Source organism: Macaca fascicularis, chromosome 16 (assembly GCF_037993035.2).
Source record: "Macaca fascicularis isolate 582-1 chromosome 16, T2T-MFA8v1.1".
NCBI classification, from domain to species: domain Eukaryota; kingdom Metazoa; phylum Chordata; class Mammalia; order Primates; family Cercopithecidae; genus Macaca; species Macaca fascicularis.
Window position 1 is genome coordinate 66,667,903 of NC_088390.1, and position 22,383 is coordinate 66,690,285.

The window sequence follows — 22,383 nt, forward strand, 5'->3', positions numbered from 1 at the left end:
AGACATAATTGCCGAAGATGAACTTTTGGACCGACTTCTGACACACAGCGTCAGTATCAGATTTCTTACACAGCGACTTTTTCTTTTCACTCTATTTCTGAGGAAAAAGCCCTCCCGAAATCCGTAGTGAATTTCTCCATGGTAACCCCTCTTCTGTTTTCACACAGAAACGTTTCTCTAGGCTGGTGCATTTTGTTAAACACCCCCGCCCCCTGCCCCCACCGCAAAGTCTACTTTGTATTAAATACGTGGTTGCAATTTACTAAATTGTGAAATTAACCGAAACAACAACCGGCAAGACTTTCCTTTATAATTTTGCAAATCTAGATTAATTAGAATCTGGTTTTAAAAACATTTAAAAAATAAAGTTTATGAGGAAATACTTGTGATGAAAAAGTACCCTTTTTTCCTTGAAGTGAGTTGTGTCATGTCTTTCTCAGAGAAACTAGGGTAGTAGAAGTGGTTAAATTGCAAAGTTTCTGTTTTTTTAAATAAATGCTTAAATACTTATTGGAGAAGTAGGGTAGTATTATATTAAGCCAAATGTAAACCCATGTAGATTGTCCTAACATAAACTGAAAAAGTAATTTCTTTTGCCCGATAGTCAGAATCATTGCCAGACTTGCCCTGGGAGGCTGGCTAGAGAATGAAGGGAATGAATCAAGTGTCCGATATTTATGTCTTATATGTAGAAAGGAATACATGTAAATTCTTCCCAACCTAATTTTTAATGCATCTTTTGTTTGTTTGTTTGTTTGAGACAGAGTCTTGCTCTGTCGCCTAGGCTGGAGTGCAATGGTGCAATCTTGGCTCACTGCAAGCTCCACCTCCCGGGCTCAAGAGATTCTCCTGCCTCAGCCTCCATAGCAGCTGGGATTATAGGTGCCCACCAGCGCGCCTGGCTAATGTTTGTATTTTTAGTAGAGATGGTGTTTCACCATGTTGGCCAGGCTGGTCTTGAACTCCTGACCTCGTGATCCGCCCACCTTGGCCTCTCAAAGTGCTAGGACTACAGGCGTGAGCCACCGCGCCTGGCCTAGTACATCTTTTATAGTAATAACTTTTACCTTAAGAAATCACATGCTGGTCTTTGTACCCAGAGCCGGTAATTGAAACATGGAGACTGGATTGCATACACCCCTGGAGAAAGTTTTTTCTGGTTAGAGCTAAGACATTTTGGCAGGGCAGTAAGTCCTATTTGAAGGCCTAGCAAATAATATTTAGGATTGATGGTTGTGCATATGCTGACTTAAATTACAATTTGTAGCTAGGTGTCCTTTAAAAAAATGTGTTTACTTTTGATACTTTTGTGACATTTTTTCTTTTTTGGAGAAGGAGTTTTGCTCTTAGTGCCGGGGCTGGAGTGCAATGGTACGATCTCGGCTCACTGCAGCCTCCGCCTCCCAAATTTAAGCAGTTCTCCTGCCTCAGCCTCCCAAGTAGCTGGGATTACAGGCATGCACCATCACGCCTAATTTTGTATTTTTAGTAGAGACGGGGTTTCTCCATGTTAGTCAGGCTGGTCTCGAACTCCCGGCATCAGGTGATCCGTCCGCCTCAGCCTCCCAAAGTGCTGGGATTGCAGGCGTCAGCCACCATGCCCGGCCTGACATTTTTTTTTATTTTTTATTTTTTTTTGAGACGGAGTCTCGCTCTGTCGCCCAGGCTGGGGTGCAGTGGCCAGATCTCAGCTCACTGCAAGCTCTGCCTCCCGGGTTCACGCCATTCTCCTGCCTCAGCTTCCCGAGCAGCTGGGACTACAGGCGCCCGCCACCTCGCCAGGCTGGTTTTTTGTATTTTGTAGTAGAGACGGAGTTTCACCGTGTTAGCCAGGATGGTCTCGATCTCCTGACCTCGTGATCCGCCCGTCTCGGCCTCCCAAAGTGCTGGGATTACAGGCTTGAGCCACTGCGCCCAGCCCTATTTTGTTTTTTTTTAATGACACTTGCAGCCTACTGTGTGTCTACTTGTCCTATCCGTATTTGAAATGATTAACTCTGTAGAGACAGTATTGAGCTTATTCCCCTGTAGCTCCTGTAACAGTGTTTCGCTCATAGCCGCTGCTCATCAAAGGTTGGTTGGATAAATTATTGTTAGTAGATGAGAACTTGTAATAGATGAAGTTTTGATAATTCTACAGTGGGTGTCATAACCCCTAAATATTTTGGATTTAGGGAACTAAAAATTGTTCTAATTGGTTTTTGTTTTTTGTTGTTGTTATTCTTTTCTAATTGGGTTTTAATGGACAATTTGATCAGTGAATGTTTTTATTTTTATTATTTATTTATTTATTTGAGACGGAGTCTCGCTCTGTTGTCCAGGTTGGAGTACAATGGCACGCACGATCTTGGCTGTCTGCAATCTTCGCCTCCCGAGTTCAAGCAATTCTCCTGCCTCAGCCTCCCGAGTTGCTGGGACTACAGGCGCACACCGCCACGCCCAGCTAATTTTTTGTGTTTTAGTAGGGATGGGGTTTCACTGTGTTGCCCAGGCTGTTCTCAAACTCCTGAACTCAGGCAATCCGCCCTCCTCGGCCTCCCAAAGTACTAGGATTACAGGCGTGAGCCACCTCGCCCAGCCCAGTGCATGTTTTTCATTGCAAGAGTTACTTTGTTTTTGAGTCGCTGTTTCATATTGCTTGCCAGGCATTTTCCTTTATTGTCTGTGATGTTAATTTGGATGTTTTACCTTTTGCAGCACATTATTTCTTAAGATTATGGTAAAATGGATGTGACTTTTTTTCCTTATTTCTTCTAAAAACAAAATGGGGTACATGTGCAAAACGTTCAGGTTTGTTGCATAGGTATACGTGTGCCATGGTGGACTGATAACACCTATTGACCTGCCCTCTAAGTTCCCTTCTCTTGCCCCCTACCCCCCCAGATGTGAGTGATGTTTTGAGTTCTAAACTTTTAGAACATGCCCACTTGCCTCGAATGAGTAACAGCGCGTGACAGTGAGTTGTTTAGGCTCAGTACTAGTTTCAGTGGTTTTATAGTCTGTACTTCCTGGGTGGAGGGCTGTCAGGTAAATGTGTAGATGGAAGAATGGTTTAAGATATATGAATAACAGGCCGGGCGCGGTGGCTCAAGCCTGTAATCCCAGCACTTTGGGAGGCCGAGACGGGCGGATCACAAGGTCAGGAGATCGAGACCATCCTGGCTAACACGGCGAAACCCCGTCTCTACTAAAAACACAAAAAATTAGCCGGGCGAGGTGGTGGCGCCTGTGGTCCCAGCTACTCGGGAGGCTGAGGCAGGAGAATGGCGGGAACCCGGGAGGCGGAGCTTGCAGTGAGCTGAGATCTGGCCACTGCACTCCAGCCTGGGCGACAGAGCGAGACTCCGTCTCAAAAAAAAAAAAAAAAAAAAAAAAAAAAAAAGATATATGAATAACACATAAAGAAGTATGACTGATGAATTTGAATCCTGTTGTACTGCAAAGGCTGAAAGAGGAATTTACTTTATTGGTAATTTAGAGTAATTTGATTAATTTTTATAGTTTATAGCGTTGGCTTAGTTACTGGCATTTGACATTCCTAACATAAGAAATCACCCACTCCTAGTATAAGAAATAACTCAGTATTTTGTGGCTAATATAACTTAATGCAATGACTTTAGTTGATATTACTAAAGTCATGCAAAGTTTATTTATTGAAGATTGTTTTCCTTTTATGGAAAAAATGTAAGGATGACAACTGTTTAGTGTAAAATTGAAATCACCTAGGGTTGCTTAAGCTGAAGGCATATGGCTGAATAATGCTTTGATTAATTTATTTGTACTTTTTAAATTTAGAATTATTTCAGCCTATAGGTTTTATGACATTGCCAATATAATGAGAAGGATTGTGTAGGAAGTGTTTTCAGTAGGCATTTGGTGAAGTTCTGACAGCACTTTGAAATTAAGCATTTGCTAATTTTAAGAAATTGTATTTAAAACAGAATGTTGTGTTTCAGTCTCAAGTCTTGTGTGAGACTTCTGAGAGTACTTACCTGGAATTTTAAAACTTGGAACCTCTGATGACTTCATAAAACAAAAGTCCTGGTGTTATCCTGAGAGAGTTAGTGATTTATGTCCTCTAAGGATTGTGACAGTGGAGATCAGTGGCAGAGATGCCATGAGTGAACCATAGATTTACCTCAAACAGAATTTATCACTGCTTTGACAATATTATTCCCACCAGTGTCAACTTAATATCTTTTCAGTATAATTTCTGATTGCTACAGGCGTGGTACAAAGTGCAGTGGGCATTTAAAGGAGGGAGAGATTATATACCCTGTTTAAGGGGATTGGTGTGGGCATAGGCTTCCTGGATGGGCTTGTGGAGAGTAAGGACAGGCAGATTGAAGGAGGGAGGGGGAGGGAGCAGGAGGAGTAGCAGGCACTTGTTGTAAAGTGTGGGCAGTCTCAAGTAACTTGGTTTAACAAGAGCCTGAGAGTGTGAATAGGAAATAAACCAAAGCTCCCTTGTATGCCGTGTTGGGCAGTACCTAGAGGATCAGGCTATAGCAACTGTGCTTTCCCCCTCATCTGTAGAATAAGGATTGGGCTAGATCGTGATCCTCAGACCTTTTCCCTCCTGAACACCCCGAGGAGATATGCTGTATTCCCAGCAGCACCATGCACAAACATGAAACAGAACCACATCAAATCACAGAGATGCTGTTGAACCACTGGTGTAGCCTTTCTCCCAAACTGAGAGAATTACTAGGGAAGTGGCCTGAAACTCTCTCTCTCTTTCAAATCTATTTCAAATCTTTAATTTTGGGTATGGGATGATCGGAAGATCTTGAAAGAGTGGAGTGTGATTTCAGAGGGATGCCACGAAGTTTAGCATAGCTTCTGTTCTGCAGAATGGATTGACAAGGACGAGATAGCTGATGGGTTTTGTAGTCCTGAATGGAAGATCAGTCCAGGAGGTACTTTAGAGTTCTTCAGGCCTTGACACATAGAGTGTAGAGAGAGGAATGCATCACCTATGCCTCCCTAAGAATGGTAGTACTTTCAGTAACAATAGGGAGGTCAAGATTATAAGGGAAATTAATGACATCTGTTTTCGGGTATCAGTACCTCAAGAGGTTAAACATGGGAATTAAAATGAGAGCCAAAAGGGTTTTGAAAAAGTTAGGCAACATGATTTGTGAGTAGTAGAGAGGCGTGTCCTAGTTATGCAGTAATAAATAGTCTTGCATACAGTTCGTGCTTTTCTATTGTGCTCATGCATGGGCGTGTTTGGAAGTTTGTATTGAAACATGCATATAAAAGGACTGGGCATGTTAAGACCAGGAGCTCTGGTCTCTTCTGTTAGGTCCTCCTTTCCTCAGTCCTCAAGACCCCGTGTCTTCCCTTTGACTAAAGACCCGTAATGGTGGAGACATGGGGGTGAGAGTAGTAGTCAGGGTGGGCAGGTGGTAATCTGGGTAAGGCAGGAGCAAATCCTAGCTGATGCCCTTTTCCCTTCCTGCTCCTTAGCCGGGCTCGAATCCCGCTTCCTGGGAGATCTTCCCTGAGTCCTGTTGCGCACCTTGTTCTTCCTTCTCTTTGAGTGCCTGTTGACAGTGGCTATGATCTCAGCACTAGCTTAACACTGACACTAATTATTCTAATTTTTTTTTTTTCTTTTGAGACGGAGTCTCACTCTGTCACCCAGGCTGGAGTGCAGTGACACAATCTCGGCTCACTGCAACCTCCACCTCCCAGGTTCAAGCGAATCCCCTGCCTCAGCCCTCTGAGTGGCTGGAACTACAAGCGCCTACCACTACACCCGGCTAATTTTTGTACTTTTTAATAGAGACAGGGTTTTACCGTATTGGCCAGGCTGGTCTTGAACTCCTGACCTCGTGATCCACCTGCCTCGGCTTCCCGAAGTGCTGGGATTATAGGCAGGAGCCACCACACCCGGCCTCTAATTTTTTTCATGCTTTTGGTTCTTTAACATAAGCATCAGGAGGCAGCATGTTTCTTAACTTAAAAAAAAAAATGCACTTTAAAAGATCGAAAGTGACCATATGGAAAGAATTAAAATGCATGTAATTAAATATAATGTTTTAATTGTTTTGTCTGCTGGCATATATCTAAAATTTTTATGTTTTTCTAGATAGTTATTTTCAAATATTTTGTGATTGTCACATTTTAAAAACAGTGACAGTAATAGTTAACATTTACTGAACATCTTTTAAATTGCAGAATGATTTTCAAGCAATATTTATGAAAATTCAGTTTTTAAAAGGTAACAGCTTTATGGAGATATAATTTACATACTGTAAAATGTAACCCTTGTAAAGTATATAATTTAGGTTTTTTTTAGTATATTGACAGAGTTGTGCAACCATTAACATACCTAATCCAGCACGTTTTTATGCCCCCGCAAAAGAAGTCCATACCTATAGCAGTCACTCCCTGTTCTTCACCTCCCTCCTGCTCACCCCCTGGCAGCCACTAATCTACTTTCATTCTCTGTTGATTTGTCTCTTACGGACATTACTTATTAAGTGGAATAATACAATGTATGGCTTCTGTCATTTAGCCTAATGTTTTCAAGGTTTATGCATATCTTAGCATGTATCAGTACTGTATTTGAATAACACTTCATTGTATGGCTATACCACTTTTTTTTTTTTAAAATGGAGGCAGGGTCTTGCAGTGTTGCCCAGGCTGACCTGAAACTCCTGGGCTCAGGCTCCCTGCCTCAGCCTTCCAGCCTCCAGAGTAGCTAGGGTTACAGGCACACACCTCTGTGCCCAGAGACCATGTTTTGCTTATCCATTTCGTAAGTTCATGGACACTTTAACTGTTTCCACTTTTTGGCTATTATGAATAATGCTGCTGAGCACATTCATGTACATTTATCTATACATATGTTTTCATTTCTCTTAGGTAGATAACTACGATTATTTGCTGAATTATTGCAAATTAAATTTTAATTTCTTTTTTTTTTTTTGACACAAAGTCTCACTCTGTCACCCAGACTGGAGTACAGCGGCATGACCATGGCTCACTGCAACCTCTGCCTCCTGGGTTCAAGCAATTCTCCTGCCTCAGCCTCCTGAATAGCTGGGACTACAGGTGTGTGCCACCACGCCTGGCTAATTTTTGTAATTTTAGTAGAAGGGGATTTCACCGTGTTGGCCAGGCTGGTCTTGAACTTCTGACCTCAAGTGATCCACCCACTTTGGCCTCCCAAAGTGCTGGGATTACAGGTGTGAGCTACCGCGCCTGGCAGAAAATAATTCAGGAGTTAGAATGAATCCTTGATGATAGATTGGTTAGGCTGGGATGTGGTGAGTGGGAGAAAAGGAGTCATGGATAAACTGACTTCTAAATCTCCTGTTAGAAATGCTTGCTCCCCAGTGCTGTAAAGAAATAGCACTTGAACATAAATGTAATTTATTTAGTAAGGCCATTATTACTTCCTGCAGAAAGGGTACACTCGCCAGCAGTTTTGCCATGAGAGTACACCGAACAAAGAAGACAGGGTTATTTATAAACTGAAGCGTCTACCCTACTGCTGTGTCTGGTTTCCTTTGACTGGAACGGGACCTCACATTCTGTATTTGTCCCTATTGGCTAGTAACTTAGAACTTTTAAAAGAGGCAAAGGTAGAGGGGAACAAAGGAAGAAGTAACTTATGGAATGTTGAGAAAGGTAGAAACACTTTTAAATAAGGAAGAGGAGGCGAAGTGTGGTAGCTCATGCTTGTAATCCCCCCACTTTGGGAGGCCGAGTTGAGCAGATCACCTGAGGTTGGGAGTTTGAGACCAGCCTGACTAACATGGAGAAACCTCACCTCTACTAAGAATACAAAATTAGCTGGGCATAGTGGTACTTGCCTGTAATCCCACCTCCTCAGGGGGCTGAGGCAGGAGAATCACTTGAACCTGGGCGGCGGAGGTTGTGGTGAGCCAAGATCATGCCATCGCACTCCAGCCTGAGCAACAAGAGCGAAATTCCATCTCAAAAAAATAAATAAAATAAAATAAGATAAAATAAATAAAATAAAATGGAACAGGCTATGACCTAATGCTTGCTTGGACCACTATAAGCATGCCAGGGCAAATACTTAGGCTACATTGTGGGAGCTAAGAACATAAAGCACATTGATTTTTTTATTACGGCTAGCAGATATTTAAGAATGTTAGCACAGGTCTTTGAATAAATTTTGCTTCTAAGAGAAGTTACTATTTATTCCTAATTAGACAGGGAGGAAAATCTTTGAAGAGGAACCTCTACTTTACTTTTTACATCTCCCTTATTTCTTTTTTCCTTATTCACTCCTTATTTCTTCTTTTCATCTCAACTTGATGTAGTAATATTGATTTCTTTGTAGTTCCCACACACCTAACTCCTAGTCACCCATCCATCACCTTCTCCAGCCTGCCGTCTCTGATCACCATTCCCTGTACCCCCAGGTGGGGCTGAGTTCCTTTGGTTCCCACCCCCTTAACCTCCAGGACCATGTGCATTAATTGTTTTAGTTTCCAAATATTTGGGAATTTTTTAGGTATCTTCCTGTTACTGATTTCTAATTTCATTTCATTTTGTTCAGAGAGCATACTTTGTATGACTTTAATTTTGTAAAACATTTTTAGAAGTTTGTTTTGCACCCCAAAATTTTGTCACTCTAAGTGAATGTTCCATATGTAGTTGAAAAGAATTTTGTATTCTGCTTTTGTTAGGTGGAGTATTGCATGAATATCAATTAGGTCAAGTTTGTTGATAGTGTTATTAAGATCTGTCTTTCTACTTGTTCTGTTGATCACTGAGAGAAGTGTTGAAGTCGACAGCTATTGTGAAGGATTTGTCTGTTTCTCCTTGAAGTTCTCGCAATCTTCATGTATTTTGAGGGTCTGTATTCGTGTATTTTGAGGCTTCTTCCTAAAGTCCATACACCTTTAGGAAGGATTGTTTTATCCTCTTAATTACTTAACCCCTTTATCTATATCTTTGTCTGTTAAGACGTGGAACTGAAATGGCCTGTTAATGATCTGGCCCTTCCTTCATTACACCCTACTTTGGGCAGGGAATGTCCCATTCAGTCTCTGTAGTGCCTGGTTAAATCTCTTGAATGCAGTAGGCAGCACAGGTAATTGTGGAACTGAATGTTGAGTCAAAACCTGTGGATTGTTTTCACCCTCTCTACTGTCCAGTATGGTAGCTACTAGACAAATGTGGAGAGTTAAATTAATTAAAACTAAGTAGGCCAGGCGTGGTGGCTCACACCTGTAGTCTCAATACTTTGGGAGGCTGAGGTGGGAAGTCACTTGAGGCAGCAGTTCAAGACCAGCCTGAGCAACAAGGTTTTGTAAAAACCCTGTCCTCACAAAAGAATTAAAATAGTTGGGCATAGGATGGCGTGCCTGTAGTCCCACCTATTTGGGAGGCTGAGGTGGGAGGATTGCTTGAGGCCAGGAGTTTGAGGCTGTAGTCATCTATGGACTATGCCACCACACACTAACCTGGGTGACAGAATGAGAACCCATATCTTAAAAAAAAAAAAATTAAGTAAAATGAAAACCTCGGTTTCTCCAGTGGCACCAGCTATTATATGTTCATTTCAAGTGCTCTGTATTCACGTGTATTGCACCACACAAATGTAGAGCATTTGGGGCATTTCCTGTCATTGCAGAAAGTTCGCCTGGACTCATTGTAGGCAGTCTGCCTCTGTTAGACCAGTGAGAATTTACCTAACATCTCTTTTTTTTCTAGCCTTGTATTTGCCCTAAATCCTGCACAGCTTGGGTAGCCCCAGTGATCTGGCTGAGTGAGGTCCTCCTTTGTGGAGACTCTGGGCCCCGCGTTATTTGTGTATGTGATGGTATCGCATTTCTGCAATAAGATTTGGGGTCATGTGTGAGATGACTTTCCATTATTTGTTGTTCTTTGTGGTAGGGTGAAGAGGCAGTCAGTTAACACATAATTAGAAAATCTGCCACAGTCCTGGTAAAATTAAGCTAAGAGTCATATATATAGGCCAGAAGGGAAGGAAGGATTAGGATTCAGAGACTTTTGGTTGAGAAATTAAATTTGATAACTCAGAGAATTTCAGTGTTATAAAAGTGTAAATGTTGATATGCAAACTGAATTGTGAGATGTTAGTATGTCCTAGTGTGTCTGGATTCTCCTATATAAAACCTCTTTCTCAGGAGTCACTGGTCAAATTATTTATCTATGGAACCCCCTGAGATTTGCTAAGAAAGTTATGCTTAGACTCCTCTCTATTTATGGATATGTTCTGTAATTCACACACTTGGGAAACGGCATGGCCATGTGATTCAAACAAAATGGCAACATTCAGTAGGTGCAGTTTATATGTTTTACTAGAAATACGGCTTCTTGCTCGATTTCAGAATGTTCATAGTGCCTCTTTTGAGGTCTGTGTGTGTATTTTATTTATGGAAGTTAAAAAGTATTTCAGAAATGCATATATTAATCTGTGTGGAATTTCTCTTGTCCTTGGACCAAGAAGTGGTCCAACACTTAAAACAGTGAATAACATCTTAGCCCATCCTAAAACAATCCTTCCTAAAGGTTTATGAACTTAATAACAAAGCCTCAAAATACATGAGGACTCGTAGAACTCCAAGGAGAACCAGACACATCCTTAACAATATTGTAGACTTCAACACTCTTCTTACAGTAATAGAGAGAACAAGTAGATAGAAAGAAAGTGCACTTTTCCCTGTTTCTGTAGACATCAAAATTATTTCACACACTTCTGAAAGTCTCATTCAGTAAGTTACTCATGTCTCCACCTTATGACTGTACTGTGCTTTCAAAGTGCTGTGCAAAGAATAAAAAGTTTTAAAGTGACTTTACTGTAATTTCAGATACATATTTGAACTTTTGAGTCTGAATTATCCAGGTGAAATGCTTTGGATCTCTGATCCTCTGTAAACTGGGAAGATTACCTTCTTCCAGGTATGCTGGTTGTCCTTAACTGCCTTAATGGCATGAATTGTGAATCTTCTCTGTGTCGGAAGAAACCTAACAGTGGAGATTGTTTATGGCAAGGGTCACAAATTTACATGCTCAGAAGGTTAGGACCCTCTGTAAGATAAAGACATGAAGTGCCCCCTTGTTTATTAACATATAACTGCATTTGCTGATAATATTTATTTGCCTAGAATTCAGGCCCTTTTTGCTGTTACAGACAGCGCTGTCCTAAATGTGCTAGAGAAGTATCTTTAGTCACTTAAGCTGGTGTTTCTGTAGGGTAGGTTCCTAGGAGTGGGACTGGATTGTTGGGTTACAGTCTGTGCCATTTAGAAGACTGAACCAGATTATACTCTCAGCATCTGTTTGTTTTTAAACCTTCCCTAGTCTGTGCTTACGTGTTTTTTTGTTTTTGTTTTTGTTTTTGTTTTTTTTTGATGGAGTCTCACTCTGTCACCCAGGCTGGAATACAGTGGTGTGATCTGGGCTCCTGCAACCTCCACCTCCCTGGTTCAAGCAGTTCTCCTGCCTCAGCCTCCCGAGTAGCTTGGATTACAGGCGCATGCCACCATGCCCGGCTTATTTTTTTGTATTTTTGGTAGAGACAGGGTTTCACCATGTTGGCCAGACTGGTCTCAAACTCCTAACCTCAGGCAGTCCGCCCGCCTGGGCCTCCCAAAGTGCTGGGATTACAGGCGTGAGCCACTGCGCCTGGCCTATGTGGTTTTTAAAGTTACTTTTTCTAGAATCTACTAAGGTTTACTCAGACCTTTAGCAGGTGTTGGATAGTTACTAGGCCCAAAGTCCTCTTCTCATGAATTTATTGGCAAATACACTCACTTGCGATGTGATAGGAGACTCTGAGGTTTACCTCCCAAACAGCAGGATGTCTGTTCTGAGAATTTCCTGGCCAAGTGGTAGAAAGTACCATGGAAATGGAGTCTTCATTGCTTCTTACTTAACTTGAGTTTGGACCATAGAGAAGCCATTCTTCTGTGGACCTCAGTTTACTCACCTGTACAGTGTAGGATGGACTAGATTATCTAATGGTCAGGGGATTGGCAGACTTGTTCTTAGGGTACCAATTAGTAAATGTTTTAGGTTTTGCAGGCCACCTGGCTCTGTCACAGCTGCTCAGCTCTGCCCTTGTAGGATGAAAGCAGCCATAGACAATAAGTAGACAAATGAGTGTGGCTGTGTTCTAATAAAACTTTATTTACAAAAACAGGCTGTGGCTGGCCATAGATTTTTCACCCCATTTTTGAGCTCTTGACATTCATTTATTCATTAGTCTGTGGTTTTGATAATTAGTTTAGGAAAAAAGCTTTGACTTTCATAAATAATGCTTCTGGAAATCTAGTAAAACCTTTAAATTTTATTTTTGCTTTTTCTCTTTATCGGGAAAGTAATGTAGAAAATTCAGAAAACCCAGAACATTAATATTTTGGTTCCTCTCATTAGGTAACCATCTTTAGGTGAACATGTGTACATACATACTTTTTTTTTCTTTCTTTCTTTTGAGCAGGAGTCTCACTCTGTTACCCAGGCCACCCAGTGGTGTGATCTCGGCTCACTGCAACCTCCACCTCGCAGGTTCAAGCGATTCTCCTGCTTCAGCCTCCCGAGTAGCTGGGACTACAGGTGCTCGCTGCCACACTCAGCTAATTTTTTGTATTTTTTAGTAGAGATGGGGTTTCACCATGTTGCCCAGGCGATGTCGAACTCCTGAGCTCAGGCAATCCGCCAGCCTCAGCCTCCCAAAGTGTTGGGATTACGGGCGTGAGCCACTGCACCCAGCACATGTGTATGTACATACTTTTTACAAAATTGGGCGAAGTATAATTTATTTGCTAAGTATTTTCACCTATGCCATTAAATCTCATTTTATCTTTAATTTGTCTATAAAAATACCTGCTCTCCTAGGGGGCTTCTAGTTGAAAACTCATTAATTTAAACTTAATTTTGAATTCAGCCACCTATTCTTTTTTTCTATTTGTTTCTTGTAGCTTTTGCTTTGATTGGAATAACTTTATCTAGGAATAAAGTTGTATCATCTGCAAACATGAATCATATACACATCTGATATTCTTCTTATATCTCCTTCTTCTCTTCAAATTACATTGCCTCTACCGTTGATGGGAACCTGGGTAATAAAAAAAAAAAAAAGGGAAAAACAGTGCATTCCCTACCACCACCTCCACCACAGTATCACGTGTTAGTTATAATGATAGGCATCTAGTGCCATCCCGGTTCAGCGGAGCTGATGCAGATATGTAATGGTTAGCTGTTGGTTTGAGGCCTTTAATATTTTAGTGTATTCGCCTGTTTCAATTGCTTTTGTAAGTTTTTTTTTTTTAAAATCAGATATGGCTATTATATTTTGTCAAATGCCACCTTAGCATCTTTTAAGATGATCATATAGTTTTTCTCCTGCTTGCTACATATTAATTACAGTAGTGTATATTCATAGAATCATATTAGTAGATCTTATATTGATTCACCCTTACATTCTTGCAGTGAACCTCTCTTGATCACATTATTTTTTCATGTACTGTTGGACTTTTATTTATTTATTTATTTATTTTTGAGATGGAGTTTCGCTCTTGTTGCCCATGGTGGAGTGCAATGGCGTGATCTCAGCTCACCACAACCTCTGCCTCCTGGGTTCAAGCGATTCTTCTGTCTCAGCCTCCTGAGTGGCTGGGATTACAGGCGCCTGCCACTACGCCTGGCTCACTTTTAATGTTTTTGGTAGAGACAGGGTTTCACCATGTTGGCCAGGCTGATCTTGAACTCCTGACCTCAGGTAATCTGCCGGCCTCGGCCTCCCAAAGTGCTGGGATTACAGGCGTGAGCCACCACGCCCGGCCTGTTTGACTATTAAAAAGGTATCTTAATTTTTTAATAAAATAGTTTATACATGTACAGTGCATAATGTATTTGTGATTCATCTATGTTGTTGTGTCAGTAGTTTCTTTATTGCTGAGTAGCAGTCCCTTACATTGAGTGTATCACAGTGCATTTATCTGCCCAATAGTTGAATATTTCAGTTATTTCTAGTTTTTGGGAGCTATGAATAAAGCTGCCCTAAACATTTCCATAATGTTTTTTGTATGAACACAATACTTGTTTCTCTTGAGTAAATACCTAGGAGTATGATTTCTGGGTTGTATGTTTATAAGAAACTGCCAAAACTGTTTTCCAAAGTAGCTGTACCATTTTGCATTCTTACCTGCAAATGTGTGAAGAGTTCTAGTTGCCCTGTGTCCTCCCTGGCACTTGACATCGTCAGTTTTTGTTGTTTTATTTTTAGCCACCTTAATAAGTATATGGTGGTAGCTCCTTCTGCTTTTAATTTGCTTGTCCCTAATGACTGATGGTTCTGAGTCTCTTTTTATGTGCATCTTTTTATTTGCCTTCTGTATATTATTGTTTATGGAAAAATACTGAAATCTTTTTTTTTTTTTTCTTTTTCCGAGATAGAGTCTTGCTCTGTTGCCCAGGCTGGAGAACAGTGGCACAGTCACCACTCACTGCAGCCTCCACCTTCTGGGCTCAAGCCATCCTCCCACCTCTCAGCCTCCCAAGTAGCTGGGATTGCAAGTGCGCACATCCACACCTGGCTATTTTTTTTTTTTTTTTTAAATAGAGATGGGGTTTTGATATGTTGCCCAGACTGATTTCGAACTCCTGGGCTTAAGCGATCCGCCTGCCTCGGCCTCCAAAAGTGCTGAGATTACAGGCATGAGCTGCCATGCCTGGCCAAGATACCAGAATCTTCAAGATGTTTAATTGGGTTGCTTTCTTTATTGTTATTCTACTTTTATATATATATATATATATATATATATATATATATTTTTTTTTTTTTTTTTTTTTTAGACAGAGTCTCGCTCTTTCACCCACGCTGGAGTGCAGTGGCATGATCTTGGCTTGCTGCAGCCTATCATTCCCCCCGACCCTGGGCTCAAGGTAATCCTCCCACCTCAGCCTCCCAAGTAGTTGGGACCACAGGTGCATGCCACCATGTCTGGTTAATTTTTGTATTTTTAATGGAGATGGGGTTTTGCTATGTTGCCCAGGCTGGTCTTGAACTCCTGAGCTCAAGCAATCTGCCTGCCTTGGCCTCCCAAAGTGCTGGGATTACAGGCATTAACCACCATGCCTGGCCATTTTCTTATTATTGGCTAGTAAGAGTTCTTTATATATTTTGGATATAAGTGTTTTGTTAGGCTGTGTGATGTTCATATATTTTCTCCCCATCTGTGCCTTGTGTTTCATTGTCTTAGCAGTGTCTTTTTCCCAGAGCATAAGTTTTAAATTTTAATGAAGTCTGATTTACCACATTTTTTTCTTACACATTTCATGTTCATCTGACAACTCTGCCTGACCCAGACCTTGCCAGACTTTTTCTGTAAAAGGTCAGATAGTAAATATTTCAGGCTTGCTGTCCCTGTTGCAACTCTGCCATTGTAGCAATGAAAGCAGTCAGCTGTTCCAATAAAACTTTTTGAACACTGCAGTTTGAATTTCACATAATTTTCAGATTATCAGTTATATTGTTATTCTTTTGATTATTACAAAAACAGGTAGTGGATTGGCCATGGTTTGCTGATTCCAGGCCTGACTAACCCAAGTTCACAAAGATTTTCCTCTTTGATTTTGTTGTGGTCGCTGTTGTTCCACACCTTCTTTTTTCACTGTTTCCTTAAGGTAGAGTGTACATATTTATAAGGGTACATGTAATATTTTGATAGATTCATACAATGTGTAATGATCAAATCAGGTTAATTAGGCTATCCATCATCTCAGATGTTTATCCTTTTTTTTGTATTGGGAGCATAACAAATGTTCTAGCTATTTTAAAATACGCACTAAGTTATTGTTGACTGTAGTCACCCTACTGTGCAAACAAAAGCTAAAACTTATTCCATCTGACTGAGTTTTTATGCCCATGAATCAACTTGTCTTCATCCCTACCTGCTTCCCAGCCCCTGGTAACCATCATTCTACTGACTATCTCCATGACATCAACTTCTTAATCTCTCATACATGAATGAGAATATGTGATACTTGTCTATCTGTCCTTGGCCTATTTCACTTAACATAATGTCCTCCAGGTTTTATTTTCCAAACCTCAAGCTTTATAGATGAAGGTTTTCCCTTTTCTTTTTTTTTTTTTTTTGAGACGAAGTCTTGCTCTGTCACCTAGGCTGTAGTGCAGTGGCACAATCTTGGCTCGGTGCAGCCTCCGCCTCCCAGGTTCAAGTGATTCTCCTGCCTCAGCCTCCCAAGTAGCTGGGACTACAGGCGCCTACCATCATGCCTGGCTAGTTTTTGTATTTTTAGTAGAGACGGGGTTTCATCGTGTTAGCCAGTCAGTTCTTGAACCCCTGACCTCGTGATCCACCTGCCTAGCCTCCCAAAGTGCTGGGATTACAGATGTGAGCCACCACGCCCGGCCTGGATTCACTTTTTTAATGGCTGAATAATATCCTATTGTGCATATATACCTCATTTTCTTTGATTTTTCTTTCTTTATTTTTAAATAGAGACGAGGTCTCACTGTATTGCCCAGGGTGGGCTTGAACTTTTGGGCTCAAGCAATCCTCCTGCCTTGGCCTCCCAAACTGCTGGGATTCCAGGCTAAACTGTTGTGCTCCTTTATGCTTTTTTTTTTTTTGAGACAAAATCTTGCTCTGTTGCCCAGGCTGGAGTGCAGTGGCACGAGCTTGGCTCACTGCAACCTCCACCTACTGAGTTGAAATTATTCTTCTGCCTCAGCCTGCCGAGTAGCTGGGATTACAGGTGCCCACCACCACACCTAGCTAATTTTGGGTTTTTAGTAGAGGTGGGGTTTCACCATGTTGTCCAGGCTGGTCTGGAACTCCTGACCTCAGATGATTCACCTGCCTTGGCCTCCCAAAGTGCTGGGATTACAGGCATGAGCCACAGCTCCCAGCCCCTTTGTGCACTTTTAAAAACATATCTTAGAATTTGTGATATGTGTTTTATTTTCATTTTCATTTGGGTCACAATATTATAAAATTTCTATTATGACTTACTCTTTGACCCATGATTTGTTTTAAAACATACTGTTTAATTTTCAAACATTTAGGGATTTCCCAGACGTCTTCGTTGTTGGTTTCTAATTTAATTCCATTATGGTTAGAGAACATACTTGGTATGATGAATTAAAAAAAAAAAATTAGAGGTTTGTATATGGCCTGAAACATGGTTTGTTTAGGTAAATGTTCAGTTTGTAATAGGAAAGACGCTGCTGTTAGGTAAAGTGTTTCATAAATAATAATTAGGTCAAGTTGGTTGATCATGTTAAAGTCTTCTGTATCCTTGCTGATTTCCTGTCTGCTTGTTCTAGTGATTACTGATAAAGGAGTGTTGAAGTCTACAACGATTGTTATGGGTTTGTTCTCTTTCTCCTTGAAATTCTGTCTGTTTACACATCCTGTATTTTGAGGCCCTGTTACTAGATGCAGAAACATTTACAGGTTTGTCCTCTTGATTATTTGACACCTTTATCACTCTGAAATAACCTTTATTTCTGGCAGTAATCATTATATTAAAAACCATTATTTGGCCAGGCATGGTGGCTCACGCCTATAATCCCAGCACTTTGGGAGGCCAAGGCGGGTGGATCATCTGAGGTCAGGAGTTTGAGACCAGACCGGCCAACATGGTGAAACCCTATCTCTTCTAAAAATAGAAAAACAGCCTGGCACGGTGGCATATGTCTGTAGTCCCAGCTACTCAGAAGGTTGAGGCAAGAGAATCACTTGAATCCAGGAGGTGGATATTGCAGTGAGCCGAGATCATACCACTGTACCCCAGCCTGGGAAGCAGAGCAAGACTCCATCTCTAAATAAATACATACATACATAAATACAGGCCGGGTGCTGTGCCTCACGCCTGTAATCCCAGCACTTTGGGAGGCCGAGGCGGGTGAATCACCTGAGGTCAGGAGTTCGAGACTATCCTGGCTAAGATGGTGAAACACTGTCCCTACTAAAAATACAAAAATTAGCCAGGCATGGTGGTGAGCACCTGTAATGCCAACTACTTGGGAGGCTGAGGCAGGAGAATTGCTTGAAGCCGGGAGGCAGAGGTTGCAGTGAGCCGAGTTTGTGCCACTGCACTCTAGCCTGGGTAACAGAGAAAGACTCCGTCTTAGAAAAACAAAAAACAAACAAACAAAAAACCATCATTTAATACTAATATAAAATTAGTGTTTTATATTAGTAATATAATACTGTTTTTGACTAGTGTTAGAATGACATATTTTTCTCTACCCTTTTGCTTTTAATCTATATATCATGACATTCATTTACTTTTTAATTTGTAAAAATAGAGATGGGGATTTGCCATGTTGCCCAGGTTGGTCTTCAATTCCTGGGCTCAAGCCACCTGCCCACCTCAGCCTCCCAAAATGCTGGGATTATAAGCATGAGCCACCATACCTGGCCATATCATTATATTTTCAAATGGTTTCTTGTTTTTTTAACTTTTCTTTTAAATGTAATCTGACAGCGTCTTTTAATTAATGTGTTTTGGACCATTTACATTTAATATGATTGATAATGACTGGATTTAGGTTTCCTATTTTATTATTTGTTTTCTGATTATCTCTTTTTTGGGGGGTTTCTTCTGTTTCTTTTTTCTGCCTACTTTTGGATTAAATGAATATTTTTTAGTGTTATGTTTTATTAAATGGCTTTTGGTCATATCTGTGCTATGTTTTTGCTGTAGGAATTACAAAATATATACCTAACCTACCTACTTAGAGTTACCATTTTACCTCTAAATAAAACGTAAAAGTATTACAACCATTTAGGTTTCTTTATTCTAACCCCCTCCCTTATCATTGTATATATATGTGTGTGTGTGTGTATATATCCATATACACTTTCAATGACATATAGATATGTATCTATACTTTCAATGTATATCTACATGCATACATTATATATGTATGTAGACATATATCTACATACCTTGAAAGATATATATCTACATACATATACAATGCATGTATGATACCTCTGGCCACTACATCCTTCTTAAATTTCCTGTTGCCACTCATGACCCAATTTCCTTGACCAGTTATTCCTCCTTCAAACATCCCTCTTACATGTGATAGTCCTCAGCATTTAGTTTCCCCAACTTTCCCCTAATTATCAGTTGACTCAATTACCACCAAAATATCAATGACTTCTAGATCCATTTTCCTACCTAGACCTTTCTTCGAAACTCCAGTTATGTATTTCCAACTGCCTTTGTTGTCCCCAATAAACTCCGCATTGTAGGAAATAAAAAGGAGTTACAAAAGTTTAGGTTCAAAGCAAAATTTAAAAACTCATAAATGAGACAAAGATTTAGTGATGATAAAGGCTATGGTCCACAATGAAGATATAAAAGTAATGAACCTTTCTGTAAAACATGTATGTGATAGAACCGGTCCCCAACTTTAAGCCTTTCAGTGATTCAAGTAATTGCAGAACATCTTTAAAGTACTAAGAGAAATGTCCATCCAGAATTCTATATCCAGCAAAAATACACTTCAACAATTAAGGCAAAAAGAAAAAGAAAAAAGACATTTCGGATGAAGAAAATCTAAGAGAATGTGTTGTCAGAAGTTCTACTCTAAAATAAATGTATAAGAAGGTCTTTAGGCCAAAGGAAAATTATACAAGTGGTAATACTAGAACTTCAGAGATAAAGAAAGAGCAGCGGAAATGGTATCTGGGAAAATTTTAAAACACAAATGGTTGTTTCTCCTCTTACTCTTTAAAATATGTATAGTGGTTGAAAGCAAAAGTGAAAACACTGGTGAGACTTTCAATGTATGTAGATATATATATGTGTGTATATATACACACACACGTATATCTATATACATGTAGAGGTAATAATGGTAGTTATTTTATGGAGCCGATCTGAGGATAAAATGAGATAATGCGCTTTAAAGTGCTTAGCACAATGTCTGGCAAATAGAAAGCACTGTATAGGCCAGGCATGGTGGCTCACGCCTGTAATCCCAGCACTTTGAGAGGCCTAGGCAGATGGATCACTTGAGGTCAGGAATTTGAGACCAGCCTAGCTAACATGGTGAGACCCCATCTCTACTAAAAATATAAAAATTAGCCGGGGGTGGTGGTGGGCTCCTGTAATCCCAGCTACTTGGGAGTGAGGCAGGCGAGTGGTTTGAACCTGGGAGGTAGAGGTTGCAGTGAGCCAAGATTGCGCCACTGCACTCCAGCCTGGGCGACAGAGCGAAACTCGGTCTCAAAAAAAAAAAAAAGAAAGCACCTATAAAAGCCAGCTGGTGATTTTTATATTATTACTGACACAGAAGATAGGGATTGGGGGCAAAGGGAATGTACTCAAAGAACATAGCCTTGTTCATTAATAACGTTAATACTAGACTGGGACACTATGCTACATTAGAAGGTGAATCCTTGTTACATTTGACAAATAAGTTTCATCATTTTTAAAAGCTTTAAATGCGTCACAGATTATTTATTCTTTATATGCCATTCATGGTTTATAGATATGTAATAGCAGATTAAATAATTAGATTTTATTAGTTCTGGAGTATTAAATTCTGCTGGAAATGAACTTCCCCCTTCCCTATACCAAAACTGAGTGAGGCCTCTTTTTCTCAGATACCAGTTAGAAATAAGGGGACAATGTTACACTTTTTCCTTCTAGAAACACACATTGTATAGAGAGTTGTCTTTTGAAGTCTAGAAGTCTGAAAACACTATAATTTTTTTTTATAATTAATACAATAAATGTATTGGTCAACTCTGAAAAATCTACAATGGTTTCTGAGATTTAATCTTGGCATGACTTTACCCCTGCATCTCTGCCCTCGGCAGGTAGTTTTGTTTATGGGTGTCATTGGTTGAACAAATATTGTTTTAGTTGCTACAATAAATAAAACATCTTTTCCGCGCTACCCACAGAGGGGTCCATACGGCATTGTTCTGGATTCCCGTCGTAACTTAAAGGGAAACTTTCACAATGTCCGGAGCCCTTGATGTCCTGCAAATGAAGGAGGAGGATGTCCTTAAGTTCCTTGCAGCAGGAACCCACTTAGGTGGCACCAATCTTGACTTCCAGATGGAGCAGTACATCTATAAAAGGAAAAGTGATGGCATCTACATCATAAATCTGAAGAGGACCTACCTGGGAGAAGCTTCTGCTGGCGGCTCGTGCCATTGTTGCCATTGAAAACCCTGCTGATGTCAGTGTTATATCCTCCAGGAATACTGGCCAGAGGGCCGTGCTGAAGTTTGCTGCTGCCACTGGAGCCACTCCAATTGCTGGCCGCTTCACTCCTGGAACCTTCACTAACCAGATCCAGGCAGCCTTCCGGGAGCCACGGCTTCTTGTGGTTACTGACCCCAGGGCTGACCACCAGCCTCTCACGGAGGCATCTTATGTTAACCTACCTACCATTGCTCTGTGTAACACAGATTCTCCTCTGCGCTATGTGGACATTGCCATCCCATGCAACAACAAGGTAGCTCACTCAGTGGGTTTGATGTGGTGGATGCTGGCTCGGGAAGTTCTGCGCATGCGTGGCACCATTTCCCATGAACACCCATGGGAGGTCATGCCTGATCTCTACTTCTACAGAGATCCTGAAGAGATTGAAAAAGAAGAGCAGGCTGCTGCTGAAAAGGCAGTGACCAAGGAGGAATTTCAGGGTGAATGGACTGCTCCAGCTCCTGAGTTCACTGCTACTCAGCCTGAGGTTGCAGACTGGTCTGAAGGTGTGCAGGTGCCCTCTGTGCCTATTCAGCAGTTCCCTACTGAAGACTGGAGTGCTCAGCCTGCCACGGAAGACTGGTCTGCAGCTCCCACTGCTCAGGCCACTGAATGGGTAGGAGCAACCACTGAATGGTCTTAAGCTGTTCTTGCACGGGCTCTTAAGCAACATGGAAAAATGGTTGATAGAAAATAAACATCAGTTTCTAAAAAAATAAAAAATAAAAAAAAATAAATAAAACATGATCTGTGCTCTAAAGGAGTCAACAAATGAGCCAGGGGGGCATGAGTAATTGCCGGTAATATAATCGTGCTCGCGCTGTCATGGAGGACCATACAGAGTATCAGAAGCACAGTGCCAGGAGGCACAGCAAAGGGTAGTAGAGGTGACATTTGAGCCCGGCCTTGAAAACTGTCTAGGATTTCTTAGAATTTCAGCAAAGTAAGGTAATTTCTGTCTAAAATATACAGGCAAACTTTTTATTAAAAATATGAGAAATTAATTAACAGATTATGACCACGATGCAGATTTAAAACCCAAGGCATAATGAGTGCCGTTGACCAGTTCATCCAAACAGTTCAGAGAAGAGAACATCCATATAGATCCTTCTTGTGTTGCAGAATACAAAGGAGCAGAAAATTTTGCCTCAGTAACTGCCA

At 40.9% G+C, this 22,383-nt stretch overlaps 1 protein-coding gene and 1 pseudogene across 3 annotated transcripts in view; both read left to right on the forward strand.

The window, feature by feature from the left end:
* LOC102133354 (leucine-rich repeat-containing protein 37A3-like) overlaps nt 1–22,383 on the forward strand; it is an 82,426-nt gene that overhangs the window by 1,073 nt on the left and 58,970 nt on the right. The gene's annotated exons all lie outside the window — the stretch shown is intronic.
* LOC135967724 (small ribosomal subunit protein uS2-like) lies at nt 20,962–21,902 on the forward strand (annotated as a pseudogene).